General features: G+C 48.3%; 1 protein-coding gene and 1 pseudogene across 1 annotated transcript in view; both read right to left on the bottom strand.

Annotated features, from left to right (window-relative positions):
• ATP10A (ATPase phospholipid transporting 10A (putative)) overlaps positions 1-27,676 on the bottom strand; it is a 181,647-nt gene that overhangs the window by 101,648 nt on the left and 52,323 nt on the right.
• Positions 19,264-26,726, bottom strand: LOC127483727 (anaphase-promoting complex subunit 15 pseudogene; annotated as a pseudogene).

The following is a 27,676-nucleotide window of genomic DNA, read 5'->3' on the forward strand; positions in this document are numbered from 1 at the left end:
AGCAAAAGCACATGGAGGGGAGGTGCACACCCACGGCGAGGGACAGGTCAGCAGGGAGCTGTGAGGCCGGCACATGGCATCAGGTGGGTGAGGGCAGGTCCTACAGGAGGGAGGACAGCATGAGGCTCCGCAGTGCCCGCCACCTCCAGAGGCTGGGTAGAGTCAGAAGCCCAGGGCATCCTGCCTTCTGCCCTCACCCGTCTGCCTTCACCCCTCCTTGGCTGAGTGGATACTGCTGGAAAGACAGTCCCCGACTGTCTGTGCTGCTGTAATCATTTCTGGAAGCTGGAAGTTGCAATGGCAGACCTGTGAGTACAGAAGGTCATCCTTCCAAACATCTTAGCACTTAATTGTCTCCCTCCAGACCTGTTTATCACTCACGAACATGTGCATCCAACCCATGCCAGGCTGTGCAGCCTTTCGGAAGACAGAGCTGTGCATAAGCTGACTGCAACACAAGGGGGTGACTCAGGGCCTGGCCAGGTCTTTGTGCCAAAGCCAGCTGGAGCTCTGGGTGCTAAATTCCTCTCATCATGGAGACATCATCATTACCTTGCAATGGTCTACTGGAGGCAGGAGGGAGAGGGAGATGAAGGAGGCCGGGTAATGAGAACCAAAACACAGTGATATGTGGTGACTCTAGTTCACAACAACCCATTATGTATTTTATGATTAAACAGAAGAGACGAGCTTGAAGTCTTCAAACATAAAGCATGAACAAGGAGAGGAAATGTGGATTACTCTGATTTTACAGTACACACTGTATACATGAATCGAATTTATCACACTGCTCCCCATACATATGTATAATTAACATAACTATCACATTTAAAATACTCATCAGAACATAAAAAATATAAAAGCACCACTTCCTTGGATGCTGCTCAGACCATTTCATGGTGTTGAGCTCCCTCTTCCTACATTATGCTCCCATTCACAGATGTGAAAACTGACCACGGAGAGGCTGACCTGTCCAAGACCACACACATCTATGTGACTCCAGGATCCATGATGCCTTGGGGATGTTTGATTTTTGAAGGCACATCTGATCTTAGCCTAAAGGACAACTGTCCAATGGCGGCTTCGTAAAAGGCTAACTGAAAAATCTCTTCATTTTTTTCCCTTTTAAGTTATGCAGCTAGAGACCAATGGGGTGGTCGAGAACAGAATATCTGCTGTGTTTTAAAAAGAATGGGAAGGCAGAGAGTTCCAGATTTATGCCCAAGTTTGACAGACACAGAATAACAAATTTCAGTCCATCCGCCAAAACTCTTGCCTCGTTTCACACAGAGGCCCCAAGGTCAAAAGTCAGCACATTGCAGTTGTTGCTACAAACTGGGACACGTGCCCCACATGGGCCTTAGCCGACTGAGGGATGAGCTCATCGTTCACCGAGACCACCTGCGGCCAGGACCGGCTGAGCTGCGGCCCCAGCGGCACAGCGAGCTCCCCCCGCCTCTCACCTTGGGCATGTCCCTCTGGGTTAACTGGGCAGCTCTGAGAGTTCTTATTAGGGCAGGCAGCTGCTGTTTCTCATGGCTTCAGGCTGACCTGGCAGCTTCTGGCTGCTTCCCAACAGGAGCACAGCACACCTGACCCTTCCAGAAGGGAGGCTAAGGACCAAGGGGCCAGCTTCCCATTGGGCAGCTAAGCTGTCTCACAGAGCTGCCCCACCCTTACCCACAGAATCCCTCCTGCAGGAAATGGTTAGAAAGACAACTACGTGACTGCTTTGGGGACGATGTCGCACATCTGGTCAGCGCTGCTATTTAGGATGACCACGCCCCAGCACACACACGGTAAATGGTTTCACCCCAGGAGATGACTCAACCACAGGAAAGCAGGGCTCTACAGGCTCCCATGCTGTGGATCTGCAAATTGGGGTCTGACCTCTCTGCACAGGCTGTCCTAGCAGAAGCTATTCCATTGCCCCCAGAGCCCCCGCAAGTGTGTATATGTGCATGCACGCACACACACACCCACACACATCCTGCAGCCCTTTGCTCCCGTCCAGGGCTTCACGCTCCCCTAGCTGGCACCACACTGTCGACAGTGATCTCTCAAGCACTTGAGACCATGGTGGCTATTTGATCTCTTCTTTATTTTTTTGATTTTGTGCATGATTTGTTTCTGCTATTATTTTCAAACTATGTGTTTGACTAATTAAAACAGAAATACTACAAATGAGCAGCAAGTTACATCCTATATACGATAAGTGGCTTGGAATTAAAATAAGAGCAAGTATTTTGTTTAATTAGACATATAGTACACAGTAATCTTTCACAGGATTTCAAGGAAACAGCACAGGGATGGGTACTGCTTACGTTTAAACACACAGATCTGATTACAGGTTTAGTATATTTTATGGACGTGGGAAAATTAATCCCCATAAAGACAAAGCTCTTCTCCAAACATCTGGCTGCTTCTGGCCTCCTTGTCAGTTTATAACACTGCCTGTTGGTAAGGCAGCTCCTGAGAAGCACATCCCAACACAGACAGAGCCAGCTGGGACTACTGAGATGCTGTGTGCCTTATGACAAAACAGTCTAATGCATTCTCTTTCCCTCCAAAAGCTTCAAGGTCAGGCAAGGCCCAAAGTACAGTATCTAGAAAGACCCACAGAAGACACTGTTAAGAAAAGAGGAAACCTCGTGAACTAACTTATGAGTCAGCTACACTCAGCCCTCCCAAGCAAGAGGATACTGCAGGATGCCTTTGCCAACCAAGAGCAGAACAGGACACTGCTGCTATCAGCGAACAGAAAAAGCATGAGGCTGAGAGGCAGAGGCAGGCTCCACACAGGGGGGTCAGAGCAAGAGCGCCAAGAATCTCATGGAATAGTCATTAGTGCCAAGGCCTGATGCCTTGGGAATAAGAAAATTCGGCACGGAATTTATTTTTCAGATGGGAGACTAAAAAGGAGCGTGTGTGTGTGTGTGTGTGTGTGAGAGAGAGAGAGAGAGAGAGCGAGAGAGTGAAAGATTGAAAGAGATTTTATAGCAATTTACAAAGACTAAGCAAGACTAGAATTACGCCAAATGTAACATGCCCTCAGTTCACAACAGGCAGAGAAGGGGAAGGCTCAGAATGAGGGAGACAACAGCTGTAAAGGGCGTTTCAGCCCTCGCACTTCTGACGTTTTGCACCAGGGAATCCCTCGATGCCCAGCACTGTGTGTGTTGTAGGGTGTTGAGCAGCAGCCCTGGCCTTTCCCTGTGCAAAGCCAGCAGCGGCCTCCTCCAGTGACTGTGGCAACCAAATATGGCTCCAGCCACTGCCAGACACCTCGGAGGGACAAGACCACGCCCAGGTGAGAGCCACTGCGTTGAAACACCCAGAATGAGCATTCTGCAGGGTGGATTATTAAGCAACATATTTTAAAAATCATGTAGGTGAGAACTCAGCACTGAAACAGAAATGGCAAAATCCACAGCGGGGCCATGAGCCAAGTGTAGTTGCGCAACATGCAGCACGCGTCTTCCTCTCACCAGGAACTGAAGCATCTGCTCCTTCCGTGAGACTGGCTAACAACGGGCTCTGCATCCACGACTCAAACCCAGAGGCAGCGAGAGATGAGAGATCATCCCAGGGTGAATTTTCCAACAGCAAACATACCCAAAATGCAGTTTGAGCCAAACGCCCAAAATCAGCTCCTAAAAGTGACATGAGCTGTACAGAATGTCCCGGATGTGTGTGGAAGCACTTGTGTGCAGGCGGTGGACTGCTCAAATGAATCAAGATGAATGGAAAATACTGGCCGCTCTGAGGAGAAGTCAGAAAGGCACTGAGTTGCCCCGGCAACAGCTCCCCAGGGTCACCAGGGGCTTTGCCTTCTTCAGAACGGACAAATGATGCCAAGTTCTCATCGAGAGACTGGGACACCCTGAACTCGAATCGCTACAACACGCAACATGGAACACCTGGAATGTGTGAATTTTTCCCAGCAAGTATAGTGGCTTGTGACTGCACAGTGACACCCAAATATAAGACAACTTATAAACACCTTAGTGTGCTTTAACACAGCATTATTTTTTGACAAATCATCCTAGAGATGGTGGGACATTTTGAAAGCACCTCCATAGACATCTCAAAATGCTGCTGCCCATTTGTTTTTCTTTTTCTTTTTTTTTTTTAAAGAAGCATTTCTTTTCACGTTTTTTTTAAAGATTTATTTATTGGGGCTGGCGTTGTGATGTAGTGGGTAAAGTCACTGCCTGTGATTCCTGCATCCCGTTTAGGGGCTGGTTCGAGTCCCTGCTGCTCTGCTTTGGATCAAGCTCCCTGCTAGTGAGCCTTGGAGGGCAGCAGAGGATGGCCCAGGTCCTCAGTCCCTGCAGCCTTGTGAGAGACCTGCAGGAAACTCCTGGTTCCTAGCTTCCGCTTGGCCCAGCCCGGCCCAGCCCGGCCCAGCCCGGCCCATTGTGGCCATCTGCTAATGGAAGATATTTCTCTCTCTGTCTCTCCCTCTTTCTGTACACTACCTTTCAAATAAATAAAATAAACCTTTGAGATTGTCCATCTGCTGGTTCACTCCCAAGATGGGACTGGGCCAGGCTGAAGCCAGGAGCCAGGAGCTTCTTCTAGATCTCCCACAGGGTGGCAGGAGTCCAAGTATTTGGGTCATCTTCTGTTGCTTTCCCCAGGCCATCAGCAGGGAGATAGATCAGAAGGGGAGCAGTTGGGACTCTAACCAGTGCCAATATGGAAGGCCAGCACTGCAGGCTGCCCAAATGCCCATCTGTAAAGCCTTTACAACACTGTGCAGACACTGTTAGGGTCTCAAGGTAATGTCTCCTTTGTTAATTCATTCAATTAAAGAAATGCCAGTGAAATGGGAAGAAGTTATAGGAGCCCCATTCTTATGGTGATGCCCTGTGTTTTTAATCATTTTCCCTAAGAGGCTTTTTTTTTTAAGATTGTATTTATTTACTTATTTGAGAGGTAGAGTTACAGACAGAGAGAGGGAAAGAGAGAAAGGTCTTCCATCCACTGGTTCATTCCCCAAATGGCTGCAACAGCTGGACCTGGGCCAATCTGAAGCCAGGATCCAGGAGCTTCTTCCAGGTCTCCCACGTGGGTACAGGGGCCCAAGCACTTGGGCTATCTTCTACTGCTTTCCCAGGACATAGCAGAGAACTGGTTGGAAGAGGAGCAGCTGGGATTAGAACCGGCACCCATACTGGATACCGGTGCCACAGGCTGAAGCTTAGCCGACTCTGCCACAGCACCCCCCCCCCACCTTCATTCTACTACACTGCTCTTTGCTGCCTTGTTGACAACTTAACCTGTGACAACGTTTTAAAAATTTTGTTTTCATTTTATTTGAAAAGCAAAGATCGGGAGAGACGGAGAGAGAGAGAGAGAGAGAGAGAAATCTTCCATCTGCTGGTTCACTCCTCAAATGCCCCCAGTAGCCAGGGCCTGGCCTGGCCAAAGCATGGAGCTTGGAACTCAATCTGGGTTTCCCATGTGGGTGACAAGGACCCAAGCACTTGAGCCATCACCTGCTGCTTTCTGGGGATCTAACGCATTAGCAGGAACCTGGATGAGAAACACAGCAAGGACTCAAATGCACGGACTCCGATATGGGATGTAGGCAGCCCAAGGGCGTCTTAACTGCTACGCCAAATGCCTGCTCCAGGAGCATTTAAAAAAATAACCCTTTTTCTGTCTTTTGCAGTGCAAATAACTTGTGTCTAAAGAGCTATGGTTTGTTTGTTTCTTAACGTTAATTTTTGCTTACGGTACAATTTTGTTTTATATTTGTATATACTTAAATATAGCTAACTTTCCTAGGCCTGGATAAATAAGCCTCCTATATGTCTGGATTGTACCTGCTGGTTTGCTTGCTTGGTTTTTCTGTGGGGGACAAACAGAGTATTTCCTTTAAAGGATGTAAGTGTTCAGATGAACTGATATTCCCTTCTATATGTTACAATTCAAGGGTCCAACATATTCCCTCCAGTTGCATCAACAGTAGAAAGTACTCTTTACTCCACTGAAGCTAAGTGCCCTCTCTTACCCGGAAAATTCTCACCCAGAACTTTGTTTGGGTTTATCTGTTCAGTTCCAGCAATCTACATGTCCTTTTCCATGTCTGCACCGTGCTGGTCTGATCACATGGCATGTCTGGTGAGTGACACCAGTGGCCTGAGTGCTGAGAAGAGCCTCTCTTGTAAAGTGACCAGGGTGTCCTCTCTGGGTGGAAGATGTCCCTGGGCAGGGTCCTGGTCCCATATGTGGGGTACATGATGGGGTGAGGGGGGTGTTCCTACCCCACTCTCTTCAAGGCACCAGTGACTCACGCACAAGTTGCCACTGCAGCCCTGGTTCCTGTATCTGGTAGGAAAAGTTGCTCCTTCTCACTCTTCTTTTTACAAATGGCTATACTGTGGCACTATAAACTTTAAGGCCATCTCTTCAGTTCCCAGAGAATGTTCTAGGTAGAGATGTACGGCACCCATGCCCACTGCTCTTGGGAGAACTGGCACTGCCATAACGCTTTCCTCCTATGCAGACGTGGCTGCTTTCATACAGTCTCCCAAAAGATGTTGCTGTTGGCCTGTCTTATTGATTGATTCCTAAGTGTCCCACAGTTTTTGTTCCTATGTCTACTGACTGGCCCCCACCACCACTCACACACACTCTTCGACTTCTAAGTGCTGAATGCTCCCTGTACTATCACAAGGAGTGCTTCTGTGGTGGTCCCAGGTCTTCTCCAGCAACTGCTGCATCGAGAATGAGCCCCATCTGCTCACATCAACTCTGCCCCTGGCTGCCAGGCCCCTGGGGATGACCGGTCACACAGCTGGGCCCTGGTCTGCCTTCTGGTGGGACGGCGGGTCCCTTCATTGCAGAAGGTGAAGTGGCTTCCCTAAAGAGTCACAAGCACACAGCTTCCTCCACGCCTCTCTGGCAGGCTTTCTCCCACCCTGGCAGCAAGGGAAGACCAGGGCACCCTGTCACTGCCCATGCACGTTCCTCACTGACACCTCCTGGGACCTCTGCAGGCCCAGGCTTCTCCCAGGACTCACCCCAGGGCTCTCCAGTGCTTGTCCCCCAAGTGTCTGTGGCCCGTGGTGGGCAGGGGTGGAAGCACTGCCCCAGTGCTGCCCATGACCTGCACTGAACCCACAGCCTGCCCCCGACACCCACAGACCCAGTGGCTGCTCCACCCAGGGTGTGCAGCAGGAGAGGGAGAAGGTTGGAGTCCAGGCCACCATTTCCCCAGAGCTCCGTACTCCTCTGCATGAGAACTGTAAATGTGAAAGGTGTCTCTGGTCATAAACTGGCTTCTCTCAATTTGCATCGTGATGGGGCTGAGCGGCAGAATGGCAGATGCATTTTCTCACTCACTGGGTCAATGCACCGCACCCATGGGGTCCTTCCCGAGCCTCCTCTCGTGACCACCAGTGCCTCCCTGGATGCCAGCTTCCTCCTCCCACACAGAAGCAGAAATCATGAAAGCAGCCTCTCTCCTGCAGGCAGCCTCTCTGAAGCCAGCCCTGCAGCAATATTTATTTATTTATTGCAGATATCCCTGAATCGCAGCAGGCTACAAAGAACGGCTGGCAACCGACCTTCAACAAATACCACCCTGACTCAGAGGATTCGGTCCCTGGAATCGAAAGGATGCTAAAAAATCCATGACCGCGATGTGATTTCTTTTGAGACAGTTGGCGTGGTGACGAAAGACAGCTTCGTGATGCACAGCTTGGAAGTCAAATCTCAATTTTTCCTGGTAAAACAATTAGGACAGTGACATCGTGGGCAACCTGATTTCACTCAGTGCTAGTCTGAGATTGGAAAAGAAGCTAGAATTCAGGCCAAAGGACATGCACACTCCTTGTTCTGATTGTTGGGTAAAATATGGTGAGAAGGGTCATGCTGACAGCCACCGTCTCCTGCAGGCCATGCAGGCAAGACCTCACAGTGCTGCCCCTGCAGAGTTACTGTTTCCACTAGGTCTGCACAGGGTTCCTGGAAGGAGGTGCTGCTTCCATCAAAGGATGAAGCCGCTCAAGGTCACAGCTGGAGTCAGAACAGCCCCCAAATCCTGCATAGCAGGATGCTCCTGTATTCCAATTGCAGATTATCAGTGGGGCTGGGGAGGAGGGATGCTGAGAAATGGGCATTACTGAATCATAGGAGTTCTTACCCATCTTTATTTAGAAAAATGAAAGGTCTTTTTTTAAAGATTTATTTATTTACTTGAACGTTAGAGTTACACAGAGAAAGAAGGAGAGGCAGAGAGAAAGAGGTCTTCTATGCGCTGGTTCACTTCCCAGTTGGCTGCAACAGCCAGAGCTGCACTGATCCTAAGCCAGGACCCAGGAGCTTCTCCCAGGTCTCCCATGCAGGTGCAGGGACCCAAGGACGTGGGCCATCCTCTACGGGTTTTCCAGGCCATAGCAGAGAGCTGGATCGGAAGTGGAGCAGCTGGGACTTGAACCAGCGCCCATATGGATTGCCGGCACTGGAGGCAGCAGCTTTACCCGCTATGCCACAGCACTGCCCCCCCCCACCTTTTCCTGCTTGGGGACATTGAGCAGGTTACACGTGGTTACACATTGAAGGTCTTTTGTCACTTCACAAGCAGGCATGGAGGCCAAGCTTCCTTCTAACGGACTGAATCAGCTGGGGTTCCCACCATAAGCCAGTGCTCCACAGCTAAGGCCACTCACAGGGCCCGGATGCCACCCGCCAGGCTCCTCAAGTGACTGTCACTGTGTGAAGGCCAGCACCCACCTGTCACCTCTGCTCCAATACTTTTTTATTAATTCCATTTTTTGATTTACACAATGGCACACATTTGGGGTGTACAATGTAACCCTTTTGTTAATCATGTCTACACTAGGCAATGATTACATCAGGGAATTAATAGATCCATCACCTTAAATTTTGATCACTTCTTTATGGAAGAACATTAAAACCTCTCTCGTAATTCAGCTACCATTATTGCTAACTGCAGGCACTCTACTGTGTAGCAGAAACCAGAACTTACTCCTCTTGTCTAGCTGTAACATTTACCTGGTCTAATCTCTCCCCACTCCACGCCAGCTCCTCTCCTGTCCAGTTGCAAATGCTTCATGCACAGGACATTGATGAGGGAATAGCCTGTTCTTCCCTGCATTCTCCCCCCATAATTTGGGATTAAAACGCCTGCAACAAGCAGTAAAAATTGTTCTAAGGTTTTTGGGTTTCTGATTACATTAATAACAATCTAATGGCACTGAATCCCATCTCAGATCTTGGTTTTGGCCATTGTGACAGTTCTTATCCTTAATCTCGGCAGTGGTGCTAACTTTCCCCAAATCTGTCACACGGGGAACAGCACTGAGTTTATTATTCCCTGGGACTATGTCTCCAGGTACTGATTCCTTCACTCCTGGAGTCCTGTGTAATAATATTCACAGGGAAGAACCCGGCAGATTGCTTCTGAGCTCATGAATCTACTTATCAGCTTCATCTTCGCCACCTGGTTCTGAACAGGACCATGTGGGTGCTGGCAGCCTGCAGTTTCCACCTGGAGGATGCCGGGTGGGAACTTCAAAAGACGGCTTTGTTCTTGCACATTCAGTGCTGATTAGTCCGCACGGTGCGCTGGCCCCAGTTCATCCGCGGCTTCCTCCCCATAGCACGAGGGGATGTGTTCCTCTACCAATGGGTCCATCGACATGGGACCTCATGGTCAGGCAGCCATCCTGAGCAGGGTCAGAGCTCAGCTTGGAGCCGGGCTGCTATCCTTCAGGGGTGGGTCTAATGGGTCGCTGGACAACGAATTGCTGGGCAGAAGGTGGTAGTAGCAGGAATCTGATCTCAGTGTAAAGAAGGCTTGTACTTTCTGCAGCTTTGGGAACTTTTAAAAATTCATTTTTAAAAATTTAGTCACAAATACTAGTTATCTATTTATAGGGTACAATGTTAGGTTTTCATATAAGCACACATCACAAAATGATTTAATCAATCTATTTAGTAGATTCACCATCTCACGTACTGACCAATTTGTTTTTGTGGTGAGAGCTCTAGTGTGACAGGCAAAGCTGCCACCTGTAACGCTGGCATCCCAAATGGATGCTGGTTCAAGTCGCGGTTGCTCCACTTCCGATCTAGCTCCCTGCTAATGCACCCAGGACAGTTGTGGAGGATGACCCCCATCCATGGGACCCTGCACCCACAGGGAGACCCAGAAGTTTCTGGTTCCTGGCTTCTGCATGGTCCAGACCTGAGCGCTGCAGCCATTTCGGGAGTGGACCAGAGGATGGAAGATTTTCCTCTCTCTCTCTCTCTCTCTGTCACTTCCTTTCTCTATGAGGATCTGACTTTCAAATAAATAAATCATTAAAAAGAAAAAATGCATCACATATCCCTGCCACAGCAATAAGACAGATAAAGTGATTCCACTTGGAGCCATCCAACAGCCTGCTAGGTCTACTCTGCTTCTCTATGGAAGAAACACTCCCACCCTTAAGCACTGTCTCTATAAACAGAGGACTGAGCTACACAACTCAGGGAGATGATGGCTCTGAGATGAACCAAAAGACTGTTTAGCAAAATTCTTCATTAAAAGGCAAAGCAAACAAAAACTAAGACTAAACAATACATATGAGCATGTTCCATAAAGAAATAAAATCCAACCAACCGAAGCACAAATGGCCTGGGAATAACACTATGAATTACTCCCATCCAAGTGTTCCATTTATAATTTGCTATTTATAACCTGATCAATGGGATGACTTCAACATGATTGGCTCCCAACTCATACAGACATCTAAACCTCAAAATCTTATGTTAATGGTTCATGGATCAAGGTGAACGGTTCATGGACAGGATGCAATTATGGGGTCTATGAGGATGGAGTAGCAGGAGCTCTTTAGGCCCCTGGAGGTGTGACCATGAAATGCAGTTCTCAGGGTTACATACGCCCAGCTTGGTCCAGCTGTTCTCACTCTGCTTCCTGACATGCCGTATGATCCTCCCGCCACATGTGATCTGCCACCTGCATTAGATGCCAGACCAATGGGGACACCTGATCTTGGACTGTGAACCCTCAAAACTGTGAGCCAGAAGAAACCTTTTCCTTTGTAAGCTAGTTCTCCTCAGGTTTTTTGGTTGTGGAAATGAAGACCTGGCTACTACAGGCATTTTATAAATTAAAAGTTGTGGAACACGGTATCTCAATTCCTGACATTCCTCCCTTCCACCCTATCCCAAACACAGAAATCTAACAATTAGCAACGATCCTTAACTAACAGGAGCTACTGAGACCTTCAACACCTTTGACTCTAGGGCCTCATTCTAAGGAATGAGTCAATGATGTTAAGAATTATGTTATTGAAAAATGTGTTAAATTGACAGATAATAACTACATATGTTTATGGCATACAAGGCAAGCATCTACATTATGGATTGATTACATCAAGCTAGTTAACAAATCTGCCTTCTCACTTATCATAAATTTTAAAAAAATATCTTTTCATGATGACACTGAACCCAGGTCAGGATGCAGCTGGGATAAGAAAGGTGAGGTTCCCTTCTGAGGTGCAAAAGGCAACAGGGCACCTAAAATAAAAGCTCACTAATTAAGCTGAATAAAATTTTAATGCAATCTAAAAACAAAATCCATGAAAAATATCCCTGAGAAGTAAAAACATTAAAATTGTGAATAAACACAGGATCAGCATTTACTATCCTTTGAACACAAGCCCTAATAAATTAACTGAGCTTTGTCCACATTTCTTCCTTTTCCTACCTTGGTTCTAGTCCCAAAAACTTAACACCCTAAGAACCATTTCCTTCCTTCACTGAAATCAGTCTGTCTCCTGCTTCCCATTTGGTCATACCACAGATATTTTTTGTAAGTAATAACCATATACAATTATGGGGTACATGGTTACGTTATGATATATGCATGTAGTATGGGATGGTTGAATGAAGCATATTATATGCAACACCTTAAATGCTAATCATGTATTCCTCTGATATTTTGTACCCTTTAGCCAGCACATCAACATTCCCCCAGCATCCCAGCCTCTGATAATCGTCATGCTACTCTCTGCTTCTGTGAGTTCCACTGCTTTAGATTCCACATGAGTTCATGCAGCTTTTGTCTTTCTGTGCCTAAGTTATTCACCCTCCTACAATGTCCTCCAGGTCCATCCACGTTGTCACACATGACAGGGTTTCACCCTTTATACAAAGCTGAATGGTAATATGTTGTGTGTGCCCATACTACATTTTTGTCATCCATGCATCTGTCGATGGACATTGAAGTTGACTCCATGTCTGGCCTATTGTGAGTAGTGCTGCAATAAACATGGGATTGCAGACAACTCCTTGTCATTCCTTTGGGATATCTACCCAGTTGTGTGATGGAGGGTTCCTATGGTGGTTCTGCTTTTAATTTTTTGAGGAACCTTCACACTGTTTTCAGAATACCTGTACTAATGCACGTTCCCGCTGATGGTGTACAGGAGTTCTGCAGATGTGCACCGAATGAAGGAATGCAGCCAGCTTTCGGCTGGAAAGGGTGCACAGTGAAGGCAGGGCAGCTGCTGAACGATGGGGTATTTCTGCAGTAACTCAGGTGAGAGGAGAGAAGCAAGTCAGTGCTGCCTGCCCAGGAGGCAGAAGTGGACACAAGGGAACCCTTAGACTCGGTAGCCTGCTCTGGGTGAAGGGACATTTTGTTTTGCTTTTAAGTAACTCGCTTTAAAAAGAGAGAGGATGGGGCCAGGGCTGTAGTGTAGCAGGTAAGGCTGCCACCTGCAGTTCCAGCATCCCATATGGGTGCCGGTTCAAGTCCCAGCTGCTCCACTTCCAATCCAGCTCTCTGCTATGCCCTGGGAAATCAGAGGAAGATGGCCCAAAGGACTGGACCCCTGCACCCATGTGGGAGATCCGGAAGAAGCTCCTGGCTCCTAGCTTTGGATTGGAACATCTCTGGCTATTGAGGTCATTTGGGGAGTGAACCAACGGGATGGAAGACTTCTCTCTGTCTCTCCCTCTGTCTCTGTCTCTGCCTCACTGTAACTCAGCCTTTCAAATAAATAAATAAATCTATGAGGTAGGGGAGAGGGGAAACTTTGGAGTCTAGCAAAAGAGAACTCAGCAGTTAGGTGCAGACGGGGTGTCCCCAGGGAGATCGGGCTGGACTCAGGTCTTCATCCTCAGGTTTACTACCCCCACATTGCTGTGTGCATACTAGAAGTTGAAGAGCTGTGCCCCAGATGCAAAGGCCACTGAGCTAGCACCTCCCTGAGCCCCAGCATGGGCTGCACCCTGATGCACAGCAGACAGGGTGTCTCCCTGGGTTAAACCCAGGACCAGTTCTCAGCAGCTGCATGGCCAGTCAGGTCTCTGAGCCTCAGCATCTGTGTCCATCTGCAAAGTGGGAATGAAGGTGACGGAGCCTGCATGCCAGGAGTGGCTTGTCAAGCTGCCTGTGGCGCTCAGCACCCTAAAGCACACAGGAGCATGGTGAGCTAGCTGCAGGGCTGAGCCTGAGTGGGGGTGCGGGTGCAGGCAGGAGTGTGTGCGCTCATCCTGCATAAGCTCATTCCACTCAGCTCCCAGGCAGACAAAGCCACCACCCAGAGCTCCCATTTATTGGGCCTCAATTTGCTCAGTTGGCTAAAATTGTTCAATCTGGTGTGGAACAGCTGGCTTTTAGGGAAAACACACCCTCCTGCTCTCTAACGCTCACGGACGCTGTGGCAACCACGGCATAGGTGGCCTGCTCTGGCTTCAGGCAGCTGATGTGGTGCAAGCCCCAGTACCAGCCTCTGAGCTTTGGAGGGTGTGACTGACAGTGCACAAAGCCAAGTGTCAGGTACTGACTCATCACCCTGATAATGGGCCCAGGTTGCTGAGCAGCTGGCCACCTGCAGACAACAGAAGGCTGATCACCTCCCCACATCTGGCAGCAAAGGATCTCATCCACACGCCCTCCGCATGACTAGAGCATGACCAGGGTCAATACCAAATACAAAGCCGTCTCTGTTCACCCGGAGACATTTTTTAAAAAGTATTTTCCTGTGTTAAGCTGGTAAAATGTTGCTTTGGGGCCAAGACTTTATTTGGGAACTCTCCGTCTGGATGCTTTTCTTTTTAAAACAGCAAAGAATCTAGGCAAAGTGCACCATGGAAACCCAGGCACACGCCCACCCTGCAGCACAGTTGGGGCTGCTCTTGGTGTCTAGGGCACAGCATGCAGCTCTGTCTTTGAAAGCCTGGCTCTGTGTTGCTAAAGGTCGAGGCAGATTCTCTAGGGCCCTGCTTGCAGGAGGATGCCATCTGGACAGGTGTTCAGGCTTTGAGACTCTGGAACTGTGAATTAGTTCATGGGGCTGCTATAACAGATTACCATCAACACAGAGGCTTAAAACCACACTAACTTATTATCAATAGTTCTGGAGGGCAGAATCCCACCACAGGTGTCAACAGGACTGCATTCCTTTCTGGAGGCTCTAGGAGAATCTACTTCCTTGCTTTTTTCCAGCATCCAGAGCCACCTGCATTCCTTGGCTTGCAGCCCCTTCTTCCATCTTCAAAGTCAACAGTGATGGTTGGGGTTCTCTCCCCAAATTGCCATCTCCCTCGTTCCCTTTTCTTTTCCTTTTTTTAAATTTTGTTTTTATTTATTTAAAAGAGAGCGAGACAGCTCTCATCTGCTGGTTCATTCCCCAAATAACCCACAATGACAAGAGGCCAGGCCAGTCCAGAGCCAAGAATTCAATCCAGATCTCCCATATAGGTGGCAGGGACCCAACACCTGCTGCCTCCCAGAGCCTGCACTGGCAGGAAGCTGGAGTCAGTAGCCAGAGCCAGGAGATGAATCCAGGTACTCTGATGTGGGACGCAGGCATCTCTAACCACCAGCTTAAAGACTTCCTCCTTGGTTCTCTTTCCTGACTTGCTTCTCCCTTAAGGACCTCGTGATTACACTGGGCCCATCCAGGTAACCCAAGATAATCTCCTCACTGTAAGACCAACCTAAATGAATAGCACCTTAATTCCCTTTGCCATGTAACCTAAAATAGTAGCATATTCTGAGGGTTGGGAAGGACACATATGTGGGGACCGTGATGAATTCTGCATAACATAAACCAAGAACAGAATTTAGGTAAAATTGCATTTTACACATGAGGAAAATATGACCAACATCCAGTGGAGTGTGCTGCTTTAGGGGCTTCTCAGGACCCCGTTTCCACCTGGTGCCCTCATGACCAAGGGCTGCATCTTTGTGAAGTAGGATAATTAATGATATAAGGCACAGCCAGTCCACAGGCGCACACCCACATCCGACAGTCCTGGGATTCTGAGGGGAGTACATACGTGCTGTGAGGCATGAGTGAGTAGGAGCGTACATTTGAAGTGTGTTAGTGTGTAGAATGTGGGAGGGTCTGTGAGTGTGTATGGTGTGTGCACGAGTGCTGAGTGGGTAATGTGTGTTATGTGCGTGTACATGTGCACACACAGATGGTCACACATGAATACACATGTAAAGGGGCCACAGATAGATGTGTTAGTCAGCTATTCATTACTATAATGAAACACCTAAGGTGCAACTTACAAAAAAGAAAAGGGTTATTCAGCTCAGCTTTGGAGGTTTAAAACCCAAAGGGCATGCCACAGGTTTCAGCGCCGGGGAGAGGCCCGTGGCAGCGACTGAACTTGTAACAGGGGAGGGATTGCATAGCAAGCCAGAGGCAGAGATAGGCTGGGTAGAACTCAACTTACATCACCAATTCTCAGGAGGACTGCCCTCCAAGAGCAGCCCTCGGTAAGCTGAGGACTACCACCAGGCCCCATAAGTGGATTAAGCCTATCCTCTTAACATCACTAACTTATGACATGGGGGTTTAACCCCTGTATGACACTCCATATGTCAACCAAATCACAGCAGCAGAAAAGCTGTAGAGTGGGAACAGCTGAGCCTTAAAACACATGACCAGGTTCAGGCTCACCTCTGCCACCCACTAAGCATATTGCTAACTCCTATGAGCATGGACCTCAGCCACCTCATCTATAAAACACAGTTAATGACGCAATGTGTATTCTCCAAGCACAAGTTATAATAAATCCTGGGTAGGCTAGGGTTATTAGTTTGGAGAGCAGAAATGTGGGAGTTGGGGAAAAGGAAAAACTCCTTTGCAATACCAGGCATGTTGCCAATTTGGGTCATGCAGAGTTGTGGTGAACAGATGGGACATTCGAGGGGAAATTCTTTCAAGAGAAGCCAGGCTGGCAACCACATGTGGAGCCTGGGAACCCGCTGGACACCTCATCTGCCTCATGTAGACTGAGAATCTGCACTCACTGGCACTCTGAAGTCCTCAGGACTGGCTGAGTGTGTGTGCAATGCACTATGCACAGGGAGCCCACATACTAACTAGTAGGAGCCAGTCCCTCACATAGGCTTGGAGCTACCAAATACACCATTTCAAGTTCATGCTACTGTGCCTAGGGTCATGATCCATGTTCTCATCTTTATTTTAAAAAAATAGCAGAATGAATTTTTCAATGGAATTATTTACCAAGATATGTACCTATCCCTGTTACACACTTGACACACAGCTTTAATTTTGTTCTATCTATGGTGTTAGAACAGGGATGACTAGGCTATTTGTAGACTTTGATAGGGAGAATAATACACATCTAAGGAGATTCAAGATACAAGCCATGGTCTTTCAACCCAAGAAGACCTCCTTGGCACCTCCCTGGGACTGCAGATTATAAGGGTGTATACATTCGTCCCTCCACAGCCATAGGTTCTCATGCCATGTATTCAATCAACCATGAATCAGAATACTAGAAAAAATAAAAATATAAACTGTGCCTACACGGAACATGTACAGATTCTTTTTCCTTGTTATTCCCTAGATAATACAGTATTAGTAGCTATTTACATAGCAATTACATTGTATTAAGTATTACAAGTAATCGAGATGATTAAAAGCATTCAAGAGGATGTGTATAGGTTATATAGAAATACTACAGCACCATTTTATATAAGGGGCTTGCCCATCTATGGATTTCAACATTCATGAGAGATCCTGAAACCAAGTCCTCTTGGGTTCTAAGGGGTGACTTTATGTCTCTTCTACAGGCAGAACAAAAGAAAATGCTGAATCCAAATGTGAAAACTGGATTCTCACCTCTGAGAACTCTCATCCCAGACAGGCCGGATGGGCTGCAGGGCACAGTGCCCTGGCCCGCCCACTTCTCTGTGGCTATGAGCTGGCGCCAGGCCTCATCCCTGACTTCCAGAGATGTTAGAGCAAGCTCTGCTAGAAGAATGAATCAATGCCTTTGAAAATCCTGGTGACTACAGCCAAACTCTTCGTGAGATAACAGTTTTCTTCAAAGTCCTAATTAACCTGATATTTTAAAAAGAAAAATACACTTATTAGTGCCAACTGAGTCTCTGAAATGATTTCCTTATGTACTCTGTAGCTGTCTTTTCAGTGGAGGTGAAGGTAAAAGTTCAATTGAATGCATACTTTGAATAAAATCGTAATAGAACGTAACTAAGAAAATAAAATCAAGAAAGACTATTTGAAGTTAAATCTGCCATATTTAGTTTTCGAATGTGCCAAACACATCAGAGAATGGATAGAACATACCCTCTGATTTAATCTTTGTTCCCATGCTGTAGGACATAAAAAGCAAGGTCCTTAATTTTTCAGTACAAAAATAGCATTGCCATAAATCTTCCCTTGAAATCAAGGTTATGTTCTGGTTCTAACGCTTGTGCTCACTGTGGCATTTGCTGTTTTCAAGGTCTCACTATGGTTTTACTGTCCTGCAGGGTATTTTGGATTAAGCAGCTAGCTACAAATTAATGGTTAAATAACAAAGGACCACCTCAAGGCAACTGGAGCAGCTCTCACTGAAACATTCTCCAGTTTATTGTGTTTTGCAGGCATGAGAACAGTCTTCGAAGTAACTATTCATTCTTTTATTTTTTTAAAGATCTGTTTCCTTATTTGAGAGACAGCTACAGACAGAGAGAGGGAGACACAGAGACAAAGGTCCTCCATCTGATTATTCACTCACCAAATGGCCACAACAGTGGGAGCTGGGCCGATCCAAAGCCAGAAGCCAGGAGCTTCTTCTAGGTCTCTCACATGGGTGCAGGGGCCTAAGCATGTGGGCCATTTTCCACTGATTTCCCAGGCCATAGTAGAGAGCCGGATCAGAAGAGAAGCAGCCGGGACACGAATGGTGCCCTTAAGGGGTGATGGCACTGCAGGCAGAGGCTTATCCCACTGTGCCACAGCGCCAGTCCTGCAACTATTCATTCCTAACTCATGTATTTTTATGCCACTATTTTTCCCTCTTTGGCTGACCAATCAGGATTTATATTACCTTTATGCGGCTGTACCAGTTTCATGCCAAATAGTATACAGGCCTTCTGGGGAGCCTGGGTCAGTTTCTTGAATGAGGTGGGGTTTGCATTTAGAATTAGAGGTTGGCAGGGCTGGCATTGTGACATTGCAGGTAAAACCTCTGCCTTAGGGGCCGGTGCTATGGAGCAGCAGGTTAACGCCCTGGCCTGCAGTGCTGTCATCCCATATGGCTGCTGGTTCAAGACCTGGCTGTTCCACTTCTGATCCAGCTCTCTGCTATGGCCTGGGAAAGCAGTAGAAGATGGCCCAAGTCCTTGGGCCCCTGCACCCACGTGGGAGACCCAGAAGAAGCTTTGGATTGATGCAGCTCCGGCCGTTGCAGCCAACTGGGGAGTGAACCATCGGATAGAAGACCTCTCTCTCTCTCTCTCTTTCTATTTCTCTCTCTCTCTCTGCCTCTGTGCTCTCTCTCTCTCTCTCTGTGTGTGTGTGTGTGTAACTCTGACATTCAAATAAATAAATAAATCTTTAAAAAAGATAAATCTCTGCCTTCGATGCCAGCATCTCATAGGGCTGCTGGTTAGATTCCAGGCTGCTCCACTTTTGATCCAGCTCCCTGCTAATGCATCTGGGAAAAGCAGCAGAAGATGATCCAAGTGTTTGGGCTCCTGCACCCGTTTGGGAGACATATAAGGAACTCCTGGCTCCTAACTCTGGCCTGGCTCAGCCTTGGCCTTGGCAGCCATTTAGGGGAGTGAACCAGTGGATGGAGATCAATCTCTTTCCCTCTCTCTGTCTCCCTCTCTCTCTCTGTAACTCTTTCAAAATAAATAAATAAGTCCAAAGAAAAAAAAAAAAAGAAAAAAAAAAAAAAACAAAAAAACAAAAACAGGAGACTCCTATGTGTCTACATTAGTGCAGGTTTTCCTGGGCTTTGAGGGAGAGCCTGAAGCAGCCTGGAGGACGCGATGCTCTCACCATCAGAGTGGCCGCCAGATCAGGGCCAGAGTCAGCAATAACATCCTAAAGTAAGACAAAGGATGGTGAGTCCCCAGTGGAAGACAGGCCGTGCCGCGGGGGTGGAGACAGGATGGCTACAGGACCCTGTCCCTCCTGTGCTTCTAAAGGCCTGAGCCCTGCATAAGCTCCCTGCCTGTGGATGGGACAGTGGAGGCTGTGGTGGAATGAGGAAGCCATGCCAAGATGGCCACTGGCAACGGAGCCTGCCTGGCAACCGGCTGTGATTGGATGGCTTCGGAAACCACATGGCAACAGAGCCTGCCTGGCAACAAGCTGTGATTGGCTAGGGCATAAACTGCCCCTTGACTTGATTGGCTGCCTTGGCTATTTAAGCTGCTGTATACCAACTGAAATAAACGAGTCTGCAGGCTGCTGCCTCTGGCCCGCTTTCACCCAACTCCCAGGGTCTGTGTGGTGACTCTACGCCTCTTGCCCCCATCACGCTCCTCCTCTCAAAATGAATCCACAGCAACAGGAGGCGGCAAGAGACCACCACCGGGAAGAGCCCAGTGGACAGTGGGATGCTGCAGGCCAGGCTGATGCCAACACAGAGAAAAGCCCAAGAGAGGGATACAGAGGAAGCAGACAGCAGGGGAGGGGTGAGACCCAGCCAAGCACTTCTTACACCTCTAGGGCTGGCAGACTGCGTAGAAAAGGAACGGCAAACATGGGTCATGTTTTCTTTACTCAAATGAATGAATTTTCATTTAAAACCAAAGAACAAAAATGAAATGGAATATTCAATTTAAAAAATCCAAAAATTTGCTGTGAGCTTTTATTTTTATTGCTGTGAGCTTTTAAGAATCAACACAAGGGAAAAATTGTACAAAAATGGGGTTTTTTTTGGCAAAGTCTATCTTCAAAGTAACACATAATTACATTTCTGCTTTAAATGTTTCAGCTCTATTCATTTTTCTTTTCTTTTTGGGAAAACCTCAAACTTACTCACGGTTCCAAATGTGCAGCATGAATCTAAGAACAGTGCTTACTGCTATAGACGGGCTGGAAAGGGGGGAAGATATTTCCATGACCGTATTTCATGTTTGGTCTCAAGCAACACATTGCAATTTAAGCAGGGGACTTGCAGATCAAAGTCCTGAAATCAAGGATCAATGAGCTAGGGACCAGGAACACACCGTTCTCTCTCCCAAGGTCTCTACTCAGTTCCGCTTCTGGGCTGCAGCCGCCTGGGTGGGGAGCAGAACTGCTCTTCCAGTGGGGAAGTCGTGTTCCTGGAGGTTGAGAGTGGTCCACACTGGAGAACTACGAGCACTTCTAGAAGATCTAGGACATGCATGATAAACTGTCCGAACAAAAGGAATTAAGTAAAAAAAGTTCCCCCTGCCTGGGGCCGGCATTGTAGCACAGCAGGTTATATCTCCGCCTGCAAATGGGTGGCAGTTCAAGTCCTGGCTGCTCCACTTCCTATCCAGCTCCCTGCTAATGCATCTGGGAAAACAGTGGAAGGTGAACCAAGTCCCTGGGCGCCTGCACCCATGTGGGAGACCTGTAGGAAGTTCCTGGCTCCTAGCTTTGGCCTGGTCCCAGATAGGTCATTGTGGGCATTTGGGGAGTGAAACAGCAGATGGGAGATCTCTCTCTCGCTCTCTCTCTCTCTCTCTCTCTCACCTGGCTTTCAAATAAAAATAAGTAAGTCTTTAAGAAAAATTCCCCCTTAAAATGACAGAACCTATAGTTTGGATATAGTCTATTTTTTTTTTTTTTTTGACAGGCAGAGTGGACAGTGAGAGAGAGAGACAGAGAGAAAGGTCTTCCTTTGCCGTTGGTTCACCCTCCAATGGCCGCCGCAGCCGGCGCGCTGCGGCTGGCGCACTGTGCAGATCCGAATCCAGGAGCCAGGTACTTATCCTGGTCTCCCATGGGGTGCAGGGCCCAAGCACTTGGGCCATCCTCCACTGTACTCCCGGGTCACAGCAGAGAGCTGGACTGGAAGAGGAGCAACCGGGACAGAAGCCAGAGCCCCGAATGGGACTAGAACCTGGTGTGCCGGCACTGCAGGCAGAGGATTAGGCTATTGAGCCGTGGCGCCGGCCTGGATACAGTCTTTTTTTTTTTTTTTTTTTTTTTTTTTTTTTTTTTTTTTTTCCAGTCCTGTGTCTTTAATAAAGAGGGTTAGATAGAGACCAGACCTGGTAGCCAAAGGGTAAAGTACTGGCCAAGAAGGTAGGGTGGGCTCAGGCCCTGGGGATTCAAGAGCAGACTTATGGCCTGGGAGAGCCAAGGAGACCAGGTCCGGGTAGCAGCTGAGGAAGTGCCCAGGATGAGCTCTCAGGCACTGGGCCATCAGCTGGTTCTGTAGGCTGAGGGCTTGGGGCTGGGCATTGGGGGTGCAAGGTAGGCTGGGTTGGCCTGGAATCTCCCTGAGGCCACCCTGCCTTGTCTCCCTAGATCATCCACTGGTCCTGATCCTGTTCGTTGCCTTCCATGTCCACCTCATTGACCTCTCCATCATCAGGTGACTCATTGTAGTCATTCATCTCGTCCATGTCCTGCACGTCCTCATCATCCTCTGAGTCCTCTTCGCTGTCCTCATCGTCTTCATCATCTTCTTGCCAATAGGTACCAGATTGCTGTCTTTCTCTGCAATGCTTTGGAGCCATGCCCAATGCTGCTGTTCCTGCTGCTGCAGCTCTGTCTCCTCCACACAGGGTTGATCCAGATTAAACCACAGTGTCTCAGTCACACGAGGGAAGAGGGAAGGGAACAAGGTGGACATGGCTCCTGGACTGGGTTTCAGTCCTGGCTCCACCACTTACTAGCTGTTTGACCTTGGCCAAGTCACTTAACCTCTCTGGGCCTCAGTTTCCTCATTGCACCGGGAAGCGGCAGCCGGCGGCGACCCTGGATATAGTCTTAAAATACAGGTCATCAACAAGAGAGGATCCATGGCAGTGACAGGGATGGGGAGCCAGACATGGGGGCCAGAGCAGGAAAACCATTCTCAAGTTCCTCATTTCCCGCAAATCCCCTAGACGATCTACTGTCAGAAAGACATCATAAAGCTGCCGCCCATGCCTGCTTCTAGATTTCACAGTGGGGCCAGCACTGTGATGCAGCGGGTAAAGCTGCCGCCTGCAGTGCAGGCATCCCATATGCGCGCCAGTTCAAGTCCTGGCTGCTCCATTCCAATCCAGCTCTCTGCTATGGCCTGGGCAAACAGTAGAAGATGGCCCAAGTCCTTGGGCCCCTGCATCTGCATGGAAGACCCAGAAGAAGCTCCTGGCTCCTGGCTTCAGATTGGCGAAGCTCCAGCCATTGTAGCCAATTGGGGAGTGGACCAGCGGATGGAAGACACTCCCCCCAACCCTGCCGCGGTGTGTGTTAACTCTGATTTTCAAGTAAATAAATAAATCTTTAAAAAAATATTTCACAGTCTCCCTGTGCTTGGTCACCTAACAGTGCAGCTGCCACCAAAACAAAGCTGCAGGGGAAGGGCCCACGGGGAGGAAGGCTCAGGTGAGTGTCCCACCGTGTTCAGAACCAGAGGTGCCCACGTTGCTAACACTGTTAGTGCTGCAAGCATAGCCAATGCTCTTGCCTGCATGTCTCATGTTTCATTTCAGTCAGGATATTCTAGGAAAGCAGTAGCCATGTATTTAACTGTTTTCTTAGTGTAGCAATACTGGCAGGGCTCTAGATAAACTACTTTGCAAACATTAAGAACACATACATTGGGGGACCGTGTTGTGGTGCAGTGGGTTAAACCACCCTCTGTGACACCAGCATTTCATATGGGTGCCAGTTCAAATCTCTGCTGCTCCACTTCCAATTGAGCTTCCTGCTAAAGTACCTGGGAAAGAAGCAGAAGATGGCCTGAGTGCTTGAGCCCCTGCCACTCTTGCAGGAGACCTGGATGGAATTTCAGGCTCCTGGCTTCTGCCTGGCCCAGCCCGAGCTGATGCAGCCATCTGAGGAGTGAACCCACAGATGGAAGATTGATCTATCTTTCTCTATCTCTCTCATTCCCTCTCTGATTTTTTTAAAGATTCATTTATTTATTTGAAAGTCAGAGTTACACAGAGAGAAGGAGAGGCAAAGAGAGGGGAGGGGGTCTTCCATTCACTGGTTCACTCCCTAAATGGCCACAATGGCTGGAGCTGTGCCGATCCAAAGCCAGGAACCAGGAGCTTCTTCTGGGTCTCCCATGTGGGTACAGGGGCCCAAGGACTTGGGCCGTCTTCTACCGCTGTCCCAGGCCATAGCAGAGAGCTGGATTGGAAGTGGAGTAGCTGGGTCTTGAACCGGCGCCCAAATGGGACACTGGCACTGCATGCGGCAGCTTTACCAGCTATGCCACAGTGCAGGCCTGTGTCTTTCTGCTTTTAAAATAAATAATATAAATCTTAAAAAGAAAACCAACAGAATACACATTGATGAAAGCTGGCCAAAGAACAACAGCCAAATCTGTCCACCAGAACTTTACCCACACGTGCCGATGGAGGGCACAAGGTCAACAAGGTGTGTCTGCAGCACAGTCTGAAAACTGAGGACCACAGCCCTGGGCAGGGTGACAGAGCGAGGGCTGCCCAGTTTGGCAGAAAATTCCACCCCAGATTCCAACAGGCGAGCACTGGGCGGTCAATGAGTCGTCTTCATTCACCCTCACAGCCAGCAGGGGAGGCGCTGCCAAGACCCAAGCACAGTACATGATGCATGATCAGGGGCTATGTGGAGGGCGTCTCCCCTCTAACCACACCTCCGGAAAGCAGAGTGGGTGAGGATGATCCGATGGCAGTCAGCAGGAGTCTTCTAGCCGTGTGACTAGCGTGTGCGTTCTGATGATGAGAGGGCACCGCCTTATGAGGCAGGGGTCACAGAGAACCTTGAGAATGCTTTAGCAGGAATTCTACTTCCATGGATTTATGAAACCCCATCAACACCTGTAACATACTAGACAGCAGATCCCAGCAAAACAAGTCATTACAGGGTTCAATGGGGAAAAGTCAGCACCAAGGAACACTGCCCAGGCCCAGAAGGCAGCTGCCGGTATGTTCCAGGCAGAAAGGGACATCCCAGGACTCCTGCAGGTGCTTCACAGCGAAGGGACCTGGGGTGAGTAAGATGAGGGCAGCCAGAGGCAACCTAGGCCGACTCCCCAGTTTTAAGCCACCAAGAGAGTAAAGGATCCCCAAAGCATTTGGCAGGGCTGAGAGAAGAAGAAACTCAGAAAGGAACAAGCGGTGAGGACTAAGAGGGAGGAGAGAAACAAAACAATGTGGATCTGTGAGCATCCCTGCAGTAACTGCCCTGCCTGCCCATCTATCCCAGTGAGCCACAGGCCAACAGGTGCATCCCACCAGGCACAGGCGCTCTACAGGCCAACAGGTGCATCCCACCAGGCACAGGGCGAGCCACAGGCCAACAGGTGCATCCCACCAGGCACAGGGCGAGCCACAGGCCAACAGGTGCATCCCACCAGGCACAGGCACTCTACAGGCCAACAGGTGCATCCCACCAGGCACAGGCGCTCTACAGGCCGACAGGTACATCCCACCAGGCACAGGGTGCTCCACAGGCCAACAGGTGCATCCCACCAGGCACAGAGCGAGCTACTGCAGAATACGCGGCTCACTCCCAGCTCTACTAATTTTTAAGTGTTTGCAGCAAGACCTACGCACAAGTGAAAAGTGACCTGAAAAGTTACAAGATGGGAAATGAGACAGTACTGTGAGACTGTGGGGAGAAACGGATGGGAAGTCACAGACATCACAGCCTTGCGAGTACAGGGACGGCCCCGGGGGCATCTGACGTGGAGCCCAAGCTCTGACCCCAGCCGGCCTCCCCGCTCTTCCTCATCCAGTGGGACACCGACGCGTCCCCATCAGCCACTGCCATGCTGCCGGCACCCGGATGTCTCTGCACTCTGCAAACACAGACAGCTCTGATCTGCCCCAAAGCCAGAGGAAGCTGAGGCACGCGACTGGAAGTGGCCCCGGGAGCAGGGCGACACTGATCTAGCCAGGGCACGGCACCCTGCAGGGACTGCTGTGACTGTCACTCAGCTTCTGCTCCCTGTTTCTCCCCACACTGCTCCTCGGAAATGGACCAGTGCACCCTTAGAGGCCAGAACAAACATGCCCAAGGGCAAAGAAGACAGCAGGGGGTCTGGGCTTGGCAGCCCAGGAGTTAAAACCAAGATGACTTTGCCTTGAGTTGTTTTTTTCTTAACAGCTTCCTTGGTTTCTGCCTGTCCTCTGCTGAAGAGCAGGTATCAATCACACTTAAAAACAACAAGTCAGGAAACAGGAACCTCCTCAGCTTCTCACCCTGGTAAAGAGCACTTGTGTAGTGTGGCTATCATGGCCTGTCCGTACAAAGCTCTATTTGTTCTCTGCTTTGTAATGCAGAGTGTTATGTCCTGTGCTTGCCACACAATCACTTGGAGGAAACATTACTATAAAAATAAATACCTTTCTTTTTTCATTCAAAGTGAGGGCAAATAACACGGGCGCCCTCAGCACACCCATAAGCCTTTTCCAAGAACACTTGCCTTTGTTCCTGACTGGGAAGAATGCTTTGCTGATGATATCAAAGCCCTCTCCTTTATCTACAATCAACCTGACTTAAACACAAAGGAAAAAATACTCATTTTGTCCCACTTTAAATTAAAGCAATCTAGTTTTTGTTTTTGGGGGGACTGTATTTTTCTTTGAACACAGGGGAATACACGATTTTGAAACCCTGCACGATTATTCTTGTTTAGCTGTGGAAGTCACACATATTCGTAACCATTCAGTTTGATTTTCAGAAAACATATAGTGTAATTTCATTCTCAAACCTGTTCACAAGCTTCTACTTCTAACCAAGATGGAATAGAGGTGCAGGGTTTGCCCTATTACACCACAGAATAATAAGAATAATAAATACATTTACAAAAAGGGATTTCAGACACTGGGTAGCAAGAATCAAAGGACAATGATCCTGTGAGAAGGCAGCAAAGAGGAAGAGCTCCTCACTTGCCCCAGTTTGTCTGGAAGAAGTAGCCAGGCTGCAGCACAGGGCGGGGAGTCAGGAGAGCCTGTTGAGCTCCAGGTGGAAGGGACAGAGCTAAGAGTTTGCAAGGCAGGGGCCTAGAAAAAGAGCTGGGGCTGTCTGCATGGGGTCCCCTGGAGGTTCTGGCTCCATCTTGATCAGCACATGCATGCGTGTGAGGAACTTATCCAAGGCCAGGAAAAGACCACTTGGAAAAAGCAAAGGAAATGATCACCAGAGTTTACCGTAGGCCAGGATCAGTCCTTACTCTCACCAGCAAGGGAAGAAAACACTTTAACTCACAGGGCATCAGGAAGAGTAATCCAAAGGGCCCTGTCCAGGTGTCGGGAAGGAGGGGTTAGAAAGAACCTTTGAATAAAGGCTGCTCTGGTCTCAACTAAGAAAGGACTGAACTGTTTCAGAGTTCCACAGGTGCACGCATTCTAGAATGAAGGTCAAGAATATTTATGGGGATACAGCAATGTCCAGCACTGTAGAAGTGCCCAGCACTCACTATGCTAGGCCTCTAATAAAAAATTACTAGGCATGGGAGAAGCAGGAAAATACAACCTAAAATGAGCGAAAAAATCAACCAGTAGTAATAAACCTAGAACTGACACAGAGGATATAATAAGTACACAAGGACATAAAAATAGTTGTGAAATACCCACATGTCTAAGAAGTTACAGGAAAGAATAAATTAAGCAGAGATATGAAAATTGTTTAAAAAAATTTTAAGGTCCCAAATCACACTTCTGTAGTGCATGAAAACTATAATATGTGATAAGAAAAACCAACTAGGTGAGACTGGTGGCAGATTAGACATTGTAAAAGAAAAGGAGCTTAGTAAACTTGAAAACACAGCTATAGAAGCTATCAAATATGAAATACAATTAAAAATAATAAGATGAGGAGCCAGCGCTGTGGCGTAGTGGGTAAAGCTGTCACCTGTAGTGCCAGCATCCCATATGGGTGCTGGTTCAAGACCCAGCTGCTACACTTCCTATCCAGCTCTCCGCTATGGCCTGGGAAAGCAGTAGAAGATGGCCCAAGTCCTTGGACCCACGTGGGAGACCCGGAAGAAGTTCCTGGCTCCTGGCTTCGGATCGGCACAGTTCCGGCTGTTACGGCCAACTAGGGAGTGAACCGGCAGATGGAAGACCTCTCTCTCTCTCTCTCTCTCTCTTTCTCTCTCTTTCTCTCTCTTTCTGCCTCTTCTCCTCTCTCTGTGTAACTCTGACTTTCAAATAAATAAATCTTTAAAATAATAAGAATAATAGTAAGATGAGAGGAAGAAAAGGCAAAGGTAA

The sequence above is a fragment of the Oryctolagus cuniculus genome, chromosome 12 (genome assembly GCF_964237555.1).
Source record: "Oryctolagus cuniculus chromosome 12, mOryCun1.1, whole genome shotgun sequence".
In the NCBI taxonomy this organism is placed as follows: Eukaryota; Metazoa; Chordata; class Mammalia; order Lagomorpha; family Leporidae; genus Oryctolagus; species Oryctolagus cuniculus.